The 11,253-nt window shown below is 32.1% G+C and overlaps 1 long non-coding RNA gene across 1 annotated transcript; it reads left to right on the top strand.

The window, feature by feature from the left end:
* Positions 1–6,753: 6,753 nt before the first annotated feature.
* LOC128549749 (uncharacterized) lies at positions 6,754–9,874 on the top strand. Its single transcript, XR_008367909.1, has 3 exons — positions 6,754–6,798; positions 8,425–8,702; positions 9,766–9,874. It is a non-coding gene; the product is annotated as an uncharacterized LOC128549749 (long non-coding RNA).
* The last annotated feature ends 1,379 nt before the right edge of the window (positions 9,875–11,253 follow it).

Below are 11,253 nucleotides of genomic sequence, written 5' to 3'. Positions count from 1 at the left end.
CATGTTGTGACGTTAAACACGCACACAACATAAAGTTCCATCTTATTTTTCTTGTCGCTGCATAATGTTATGAAATTCACATTAAATAAAATAATTTGAATCGAGAAATATACTATAAAAACCAACGTGCAAAGTTCCGGGAGAGAAGTATATTTACTGTTCCCAAGATCAAAGGTTTTGAGATCAAATCCTTTGCTTACATGGGTTATACTCTATGGGGATTACCACCTTCTATAGGTAATTTTCCAAACATTCCATACTTTCAATGTTGCAATAAAAACACTCGCTTAGTCAACTATCATTTTTATCAAAGTATTAAGGTATTATTTGAATGTTCCAAGCGCATTCTTAAGCTTTCTATGTTATTTTTACTAGTCAGTCAAGATACATTTCGTCTCTACTTTTACTAATCGCCATGCAAAAATTATTTTTGGTCTTTTTAGTCTTTTCAAGTTTTGTGATATTTTTTTTTGTTTTATCATTTGTACAGATGTGCATGATATGGTTTATTACCAATGTACGTGTATTTAATTTTTAGATAATACATTGTACAACATTTTTGTTATTGTTACCATGAAAACACTTCGTACCAAACAGATCTAGCTATACATCTATCTATCTTGGTATTGCTAACCATTAACAACTGACAAAATTAAGAATTCTAAACTTTTTGTCCCATATTGATGCCAAACTAATTATTTTCAGATGAGTGTTTAACATTTCCCGGAAAAGTGCCCTTTTATTCTGGTCATATTTTGCTGAAATTTGAAAATCTAGCAATACATCTATCTATCTTGGTATTGTAAACCATTAACAACTGACAAAATTAAGAATTCTAAACTCTTTGTCCCATATTGAAGCCAAACTAATTATTTTCAGATGAGTGTTTAACATTTCCCGGAAAAGTGCCCTTTTATTCTGGTCATATTTTGCTGAAATTTGAAAATACAATATAGATCTATTTGTAAATATTAGAAGTACGTTTCAGAACTTAAGCGTCTGTCGTTTCTAAGTCAACGTCGGCCAAACTTTATAATGTCACACTAAATGTTATCGCTTATCTCCGTTTAAAACTGATTTTAAGGTGTCAATCATCACAATATACCTACCTAACCTTTTAGTAGTGTCAAATTGAATGTTTGACTTCTAAATTTTAATAAAATGCAAAATAGGAAACGCGATGAAAATGGGCCGGATGACGTCCTATGTAATTGCCAAAGACTAGCATTCACTAATTATTTGTCCAAAGAAAAATCATTTAAGCATATCAACTTAAGAACTACTCATTTACAGTATGTAACATTTTGATGACTAAGCGCTTTCCCGGGTACTTATTGAATACCCTAATATACTGATTAATGTAAATATATTTTCTTACAGAATACATGAAGAACAATTAACGTTCCTTCAATATTCTTCTTTATCTTTTTATTGTTTTTCCTTTTCGCAATAACCTCATTTGAAATAAGCTTTAATCTTAATGAGTTATTCATAAATTCATAGTACTATAAAAATCTTTTGGTTTTTATTATCACAATTTTCTTTAAAAGTGCTTGTTCACCTTATTACAAACACACACAAATGTTTAATGCAAAGATCATTAAATTAGTATTCAGGGAGGAAATACGCAAAGTTTAAATGACATTGTTTGACACATGGAAACCATATTAATGATTTATCTAATGAAAAAGTACTCATAAATTTTCCAACTATTCAAATACTACTTTGAGCTTCTGTCATTAAACGACAGATATCCTTACAAATATTTTATTTGGAACAATCACTCCACTTCCTATGATAATTGCAACTAGCGTTATAGATTTATGCTCATTTCATGGACATTTACACACACTTGTGAACATTTCATGCTAAAAAGCTGCACAATTTATCATTATTTTTTTTATTGCTTCCTAAACCACTTGAAACAAACTTGAGAATAAGCTTCGACAAATACACAGGCGTATGACGTTTTATATCTATACTTCATATAAAATTATCTTCGACCGCCAATCAATCATCTAATACTGGCCTATTATATGAAATATAAGTTATGAAAATACCATGGCATTTTGTAGTAATTACACTAAACTTTCCATTTCACCTGCGATTAAATTAGACGAGGCAAGTATGTGAAATCTGTTTGAGTGTGGCTATTCAGAAGAATAGTAGTAGCTAATGTATTGTGTAAAAAATGAATATCAAATAGGTTAAACCACGTATCGAACACGCAGCCTCCCCAAAGCGTGTAGGGATGTTTAGTCATGTATTGTGGTAGAGTTTGACACAAACAACACATTTATGATTTTGTGAAAAATTTCTGCCGTCTGTACATGGTTAACTTTGATATGAAGTCTTCACCTATCTACAAAAGACCATGTGCCTAAGTTTTTTAGAGAGATCGTGAAGCCATTAAACAAAACTAAAACTAGGTTCTTTGCTTTAATTATTAATTATCTTTAAATGCTTCATTTTATTCATCCCGTGTACGCAAGAAATACGACAGCGGTTGGATAAGGTAATCGACGGCAAAGGGTAGGTAATAAATTACATATTTTAAAATATATAATGAATCATAAGATGTGAAACTTAGAACCAGTTATGTGATACCAGCCTGTGACCTCACATTGGCGTCTTTTTTTGTGTATTATTACCGCGTTTGTCAAAGTTATACGGATTTTGACTCCGGGATTAGAAAATTTGCTCGTATTTTAAATCTGAGAACACTTGTGGCGTTCTTTCACAAAAGGAGATATCATTACCCTACCCATGGCAGCTGTACTTGACTACCGTTAATGAAGTATAAACCCTATATCGCGTACTTTCTGAAAGCGGGGCATGTTGGTATGGTGCTAAGATACTGCTGTACCGAAACGGTGAATTCAAGCGAAAATTTCGTCTGCTTAAGTCATCGTCGGGGACTGAATAAAACATACTATGAAATCATTTAAAGAAATTAATGCATTGTGCCGATGAAAAACATTGATTGAAATTTTGGTCATGTTTCATGTAACAGGAAATAGAATCGATTTCTTCTTACTGCTGTAATTCACAACATTCAGGACGGCTAGAGAAGTCATTGAACCACATAGCTATTTTGGTGGTATGTTTGTTAAATAAATAATACATATTGCATAGCCGACGGATTTTGAGGATGTCGGCGTCATACGGCAAAATAAGGCCGCATAACGGAAATGTTTTGGCGCTGAAGTATTATTCGTAGAGACGATAGACTCAAGCCGAGATTTAGTCACCTAAGTTCATTGTTGGAGTTTTCGTGACAGGTAAAATGAAATTAGTTTTACCAAGTAGTACATGGCGATTTGTGGAGATATGGGCCGCCGTGAGAAAAAATATTGAGAAATATAGAGACCTATACTACATTGTAGATTGAAGTGAGTTAACGTAATTTCCCATGTTTCTCTTTCCGGGCACGCGACCGGAAAAAGTTATGACGTCATAAAGTTGACGACAAAGAACAGTGAACTCTGTGATTGTTTTTCAAGTGTCTAAAATAGATTTTAATCCTTGATACTACTGTAATTCACAGCATCTAGTAGGACTGAAGGATGTATTGAACCATGTTAATATATTGTTGTTATGTATGTCCAAAAGTGAGCACATATTAGATTGCCGACGTATTTTCAGGATAACGACGGCATACATCCGAAAAAGGCCTCATTACTAGGAATTAGATGCTGCCGTATTCTGTCGTATTCTGCGCCGAAATGACGGATCCGAGCAAAGATTTGGTCACCTCAGATTATCGCTTAAGTCTTTATGAAGTACAAAATGAAATAACGTTAAGCAAATTATGCATTATGTACGGTGTTCCGTTTGGCATCGAAATATTTATTCCTGAACCGAATATCTGAAAAGTCTAAATTACGAAAGAAAAAGATGATTCAAGTCGAAACCACGACGGTGAAAGTCAAAATCACGATGGCAAAACACGAAACTACGATGGTGAACTTCAAAATCACAAAACCACAATGATGAAAGCGCGATATCATTTCGCATTTTCACCATCGTAGATTCGTGTTTTCATCATCATAGTTTCACCATCGATTTTATAGCACGATGGTGAAAGTCGAAACCACGATGATGAAAGTCGAAACTACGATGCTATAGTCAAAACTACGATGACGAAAGCGAGTAAGCAAATAAGTCAGCATTTTATGATTTTTTGTTGTTGTTTTTGTTGTTTTTTTTTGTTTTTTTTTTTGGATGTGAAATGCAGAAACGGGTAAGGCTTAAAGGGATGGCGACTAAGAAATATCAGATCAAAAAATAAGCCATCCCGAGTAAGGCTAGAGTTGAGCTATATTTAGTTATTTCAATATTAACACTGCATTACATAATTTTGAAAGTAAATCAATATAATGTCGAACCAAAGATGAAATATCGAAAAACAATTCACTTGTTTCTAATAAATCTTAATTTTCCTCATGTTTTCTACATCATGAATATTTTGGCGCCATTTTGATAATAGGTTCAAATTTTGTCTTAAACATGCCCGATAAAAATGATATTATAAAAATCTGCTTGCACTATTTCCATCTGATATGTTCACTTTGATTGCGGCCTTTTAGGAATTCATCTATAATTTAAGCTATGTTGATTTTGAAGTAAATCAGATGTTGGGTATAAAACCGTTATCGGGCATGATAGTGATATTTACTATATGTCATATATATCAGTTGTCTAGACTAACATGTTTGTTTTACAAAGATCATGCCTATCATATGAATCGTAAATTCTGATTCAACAGCTATTTATCATTTAATTAGGTGTTCAAAAAATGACTTGCATTTCACACACTACATGTATTTCACTTCTTAAAAAAAAACTTAAACAGAAACTAAAAGCAAACATGCCGTCATCCTTCATCTGTTTTATTCTTTCTGTTTATTAACTTTCACCCTGCTAAATTTCTAAAATGGACTGGTCCATCTCTGAATTTGAACACTACCACTTGTTTACCAGAAGGGTGTTCACTGAAATTTTACTGACTGAACAGCGAACAGTGCAGATGTGCAGGCTGATCTTAGTTAGCACTGGTCGCAAAGGCAATAACTAATTTCAAAAAACAGAGTTATCAGTACATAGCGCATATTAAAACGAATGCATTTGAATCCAAATTATTCACTACGTATTGAAATCGTATATAAAAGTCGAATTAATAATTTCTTTACCGGGTTAATCTGCTGTCAGCTAACACATTTTAAATTCGGCTTTACTTTATAGAAAATTAAGTTAGAATCAGGCAGATCTGCTTATAAAACTGTTAAAAACATTAAAAAAATCCCATTACGATGCTAGTAGCGGCTTTAGAATTCATCTAGATTGCTCATTTATAAACAATATAATCTATGGGCTCCTTTCACAGTGTCATTCAATGGTTTTATCTTAAAGGGAGATCAATCGTGGCCCTTTTTCAGATAAAGCACATTGAACATTGAAAAGAAACTTGATCATTTTAAAACGACACATGCATTAACAAAGACGTTCTTGCTATATAGTATTCAGAAATATCAATACTCAATATTTAAAAAGTGTCAGTTAAGCTAAACATTATTCTCTAGCAACATCTTGAAAACAATAGTTACTCTAGGAAGAACAAAGAAGAAGGAATGAGAACATTGAAACGAATTTTGATTAAAAGAATAAAAGAAAAAATATGTTGCCACAGAAACGGACATAAAGTATTAAGTGTGTTTAAGTTTCATTTCAGTGCAGTTTGATTTTGACATTCATTCTATATACTAGCAGCAATGCCCGTACTTACAATATTCGATTATTACAACATTGAGCAATGCATCTTATTTTTGAAATCGAGTCGCACATTAAGAATATATAATTTTTACAGACATTTTAAAAGATATTTTTGAGATGACTATTATAACTTAGCAAGATGGATACCTTGCATATATTCTTCACAAACTAAAATGTTTGTATTTATCTTGATAATTTACCTCAGTTTTAGGTTTCAATATCTGTACATTAGACTTAAATCGATTCTTTTGGTTTTATTATGTAAACGTATATTTCGGTGCGGAGATCCAATAGCACAATAACAAGGTGATATAATCAAGTGTAATATGCACGTTAAATATTTTTGTTATTGATGATCAAAATGAAAAATTAAGACCATGATTTTAGGATTTTCATTATTATTAAACAAAAAGTGTTGGCTTATGATAAACAGTGGTTGTCCAAAGACTGCTACATGTTTGTGAACATACAGGTCTAAATTTTTGAGTTATATGTAGGACACATTTACAGTTCAGAATATATAACAGAAAAGCCTAAGACATCAGAGGGGATTTTTTTTATGATTTAACCCTTACCCCGCTGAATTTCTATCATGAACTTGTCCAGCTTTCATTTTGGACCGTACCATTAATGTTAAAATGGGTGCTTATCAAAAAGATACTGACTGAAAGGCGAAAAGAACGGATGTGCAGGCTGATCATGATCTACACTGGTCTCAAAGGCATATCAATCGTGTCCAGCATGAGGGTTAAACTGTCATAAATGAAATAAGCACAAACAATGACATTGCGAAAATCTTATGTGATACTAGTAACTCCTACTTCTACTAGATAAATAAAATGATTCTAATTTATGGGGACTTTAAATTTCATGTTTGATTGCTTATAAATAACTGTTGTCTAAGAGGCATATGAATACAAATAAGGTTATCTAAGAGATATAAATCAATTCCATCTATATAATATATATATATTAACTGGTATTAACTGGTAAAAGGAACTGTTTGAACATTATCAAAAGAGTTTGGTAAGTTTTGAATTTATATAGATTTATCGTCAAAAGCGATTTTAATAGGTTTTTCCATTGTTAAAATTTAGTCATTGTTTGGTAAAAAAAAGATATTGCAAAATTGCAGATGTATTGATAAAAAAATCAGGATATAATAGTCAGTGTAAAAGCAACATGTTTGTAGTTTCGAAACATTGTTCGATTCCTTTTTTTTAAATTTTTAAACACTCGGACGAAAAAATTCTTTCATAAAAGATCAAACTTACTACAACCCATGGGCTTTAGCTATATCTGGATTTTGAAAATTTGTCAAATCATATGTACTATTTTTCTTGACTTTGAATAACAATTTATCAACAAAGAAAGATTTTGGAACTGTAACATAACTATGATTGTAATATAATCTATTTAACAGGATTGGTGATATCATAGGCAAAATTTGCATATTTAATATGACGTTTTGTGCACATTTGAACCGGTTTACACACTCCGGTCACGTGGTTGTTACTGTCAGTATCATTGTATCTCTTTAAAACGATCACAATTTTGTATGTGTACTTTTCTCCATTACATACATTGCTGTAGTGTTTCTCTTGATAGGAATGCACTGTTTCTATCGAAGCTCGAAACAGTATCATGTGTGTGACAGGTGCACTTGTCTTTGTTAATATATATATTCTAGAATTGCTGAATAGTATGAAAATGGATATCTATGTTTATGATCACGATTATTTATGTAAAGTCTAATAGACTTACTATTGTTTTAATGTAAAAGCTTATGAAAAAGTACTGCAACATTTTGCCAGTTATACTGTAGTGAAAACGGGAGAAATTATTTGCTATTTATTAGTTTGTAAATTCATAAAAAATCCATTGTCACTGTCTAAAATCAAATGTACTTCAATACTCGTACAAGAAAGAACCTACTTGATAAGAACAAATGCATATTTTTAAAGATGTCGTATGCAGCAGTAAAACTATACAAGTCGAAACAAATTACTTGTATGCTAACATAGTAATGTCTTGAAAAAGCCATATAAACGCTACGAGGAGTTAACAGATGTAACATGTAATAAACGAATACAAAGATAAGTACATTTACATACAAAAATCCTCTAACAAAATTGCAAAATATTCAGCCGCATCTGAAGTAAATAGAGTTCCTTTAAGCAGACCTGTAAATTTATATAGATAACGGATTCGTATAAAAACATATATCTAAAGAATGCAAATCAATTAAACAACGAAACATTAACAAACACATAAGTCACATTCGTGTTTAGAACTATTTTTCTGTATATCGATAAAAATGAGTAATGTGTCGATTTATTATGACCGATTTAATTATTAAACATACCTTTATAACATTTTTGTACATGAAAGTACTTTTCATTTGCTGTAAGGGACCTGTCTTCAAGAATATCCAAACGGATTTTGTCTCAAATTAGAAAGATTTATTGGTAGCTTGGTGATAAAACACAATGTCCTGGTATTTTGGAACAAAATGCAGTGTTAGTGTCATGAATATTCAACATTATGCCAGTAAATGAGTAAATTGTGTATAAATTTATAATTCGTCTTAGTAAAGCAGTGACATATTATCTATATCAATGAAATTTAGCTTTAGATTTTATTTCATTTTAGGGTGAATTATTTCCTGGTACTTAAAACAAAGATTCGAACAGATATGATGGTCAATCCTATTATCATATACATTTACTCTATTCTTGGCGTCGTTTATATATGTCATGGGCATAATACCTGGATGTGCACAACAAACACGGATATGGTAATGACAAACTTTTGCTCAAAAGAAATTGAAGAGAAAATTCGTTCATTAGAATTTCAGGTACAACAACTGCAGAGACTTGTTCAAGAACAAAATGCTTCTTCGTTTACAACAATAGAAGGCTTCCCAAAAGGTATAACTCCTTAATAGATACCATATACATGTAACAGTTTGTAATTAAAACGGCAAAGTATGGTTGTTGCATTCTTTAAGTGTATTAGCCAATACTTCTGGTTCATGCAATATATGTCTTATTTCTCTTTATATTGTATATACTTTATTTTTAATAACTGTGAAGGCAACGAACTGTAGTCAAAACATCAAACATCACTTAATCTTGTGCTGTAATAGATACACTGATGTGCATTACAGATATTTTAGGCCAACTTTGTGGCCATCTTTAAACACTTTCCCATCCATTATGTCGACAGTTGTTTCCTAATTTGTAATTGTACAGAAATGTGTAGTCACTTTATATGACTGCTTATATTACATATGTTATTTCCATTTTTCACATTACGTTTTTTATGGCCAAAGGCAGGAAAAGTTTCGATTTCGAACCTTGAAGCTTAAAGTATAAGAAATCTATGCGTAGGAACAGAAATCGTTAAAGAAAGAATGAGAAAGTGTTTGTACTGCGAGGAATGTTAATAGTAGAAAATTTCAGGAATTATATATAATGACAGCCATACAAATATTTTACAAAAGAACAATAAAAAAAATTGTGTATAGTTTTGTGATACTGTCAATTCAGTTATACAAGAGTGAGCATTGTGGCTCATTTCTGTCTTTTGTGCTCTTAGTTCAGTTGCCATTGTGTAGTTTTTGGCGTTCTATCGCCCAAGCCATTACGGTAGAGCGACACTATCTTACACCAATTAATGTTTTGTCGTTCCGTCAGGATAGGACGAGAAGACAAGTTTCAGGGCTACATTACCGGCGTGTACATGAGAGTCGTAATTTCGTTACTTTGTGCTGCAGTTTTCGTTCTGTCTTGAGGTGGACCGACAGAACGACAGATCCAAACATTGGCAGTAGCTGAAAGTGTCTATTTGGCAGGGATGATAGAATAAAAGAACACAATCAAGGAAAAGAATGAAAAATGTTCCTTTTTGGCAAGGGATGCATAAAGCGACAGGACGAAAATATCAAATGGACATAATTTTTATATTCAAATCAGAATTTCTGTCTTACAGACTGCTCAGAGATATATAGGAACGGTACAAGAACAGACGGAGTTTACTCTATCTCACCAGATGGAAGATGTCCGTTTTTTGTATATTGCGACATGACCAATGGGGGCTGTTGAAGCGTCAAAAAATCTACTTTCTTTTACTATATAAACAAGCCATTTTGAATAACGCCTCCTTTACTATAAACGACGTCGACGTCAAAGCGTTATTACATTAGTGTATTATCATTGTTAAGTAATGGCTTTATTACACTCCCGCGACGTCAAACATTTGATAATATCATATAACCATTGTTTGCGGTCTAGATGTCAGACGTCAAGGTATATAACATTCATTCATTTGTAACAAATGTTTAATTGTGTTTCTAAAAACATTTTACGGCCATTTATTACAGTAAGATCTTTACATGTTGATGAATTGGTGAATTGCACAGGAAATGTCTCTTTCGTTATTATTATTATCGAAACTTTTATAGAATAATAATTGTAATACCTTCCTTTTTCTGCATGGTTGACGGCATCAGGTGCAAAGTGAGGTTTCGTGCACGTTGTAATCAATTTAAACTATCCAAAGGTGTTTTTGCGACTGACCGGGACCATGCAATGATCCGTTGTTTTCCTTTATTTTATCATGACGTTGTCCTTTTCTGTTCTCCTTTGTTACATACATAGCTGTATGGTTATTTTTGTAAGCAAATACTTTCGTAAAACCTGGGTATTATATTGGATCTTAAATCAAGCTACTATTAAAGAAGAAGTGTCAAATGTTTGAAAGGTGAACTGTAAAACTATGCATAAGTCCTCATAATTGGATACAGATTTATAAACAGTAGCTAGAAACAAAGTAACAGAGCTCAGCGTAAACAAATAGTGATAAAACAAAAATAAATACTGAAAAATACGCAAGAAAACATAAACTTTTTTCTAACAATGACCAAAAAGGACCAAAAACACAGCAATATCGGCAACAGTGTAATATTGTGTACATGACTGAAACGTACATGAAACATATTTGACAATATAAACCAATTACGAAACGATAAATGAGACGATTGATAGAAGATACTGCTTTACTAATTTAGTCTTTTGTGTCTTCATCTGAAATAACAATGTACAATTCAAAAGAAGTTTCGTCCGGTAGGACGCTAACGTCAACGTGACAGAAATAAAACACGCAAAGATAAATACATGTTGTTGCAATATTGTATGTAAAGACATGACAGGTATTTTTAGCAATGATTTACTTTTTTCGATATTTCTCTGATAACACAGACATACAAAGACAAAAACGTTTTGGATCGTAAAGACAATTAGTCAGAATGTTATGTTGGGGAAATTTCGACTAAGTTTGACACTAGGTCATTATATGACTATGAAATATCATTTTAACACGATCCGCTCCAATTGCTATATAAATATATAGCAAAATCGCCTATACATGAATCTTCGATAAAATATGATTGGCTGTTAAATTTTGCCCCATACGATTGTA

Source organism: Mercenaria mercenaria, chromosome 16, assembly GCF_021730395.1.
Source record: "Mercenaria mercenaria strain notata chromosome 16, MADL_Memer_1, whole genome shotgun sequence".
Lineage (NCBI taxonomy): Eukaryota > Metazoa > Mollusca > Bivalvia > Venerida > Veneridae > Mercenaria > Mercenaria mercenaria.
Note: the sequence above shows the minus strand (reverse complement) of the source record. Positions and strands in the feature narration are given on the sequence as shown.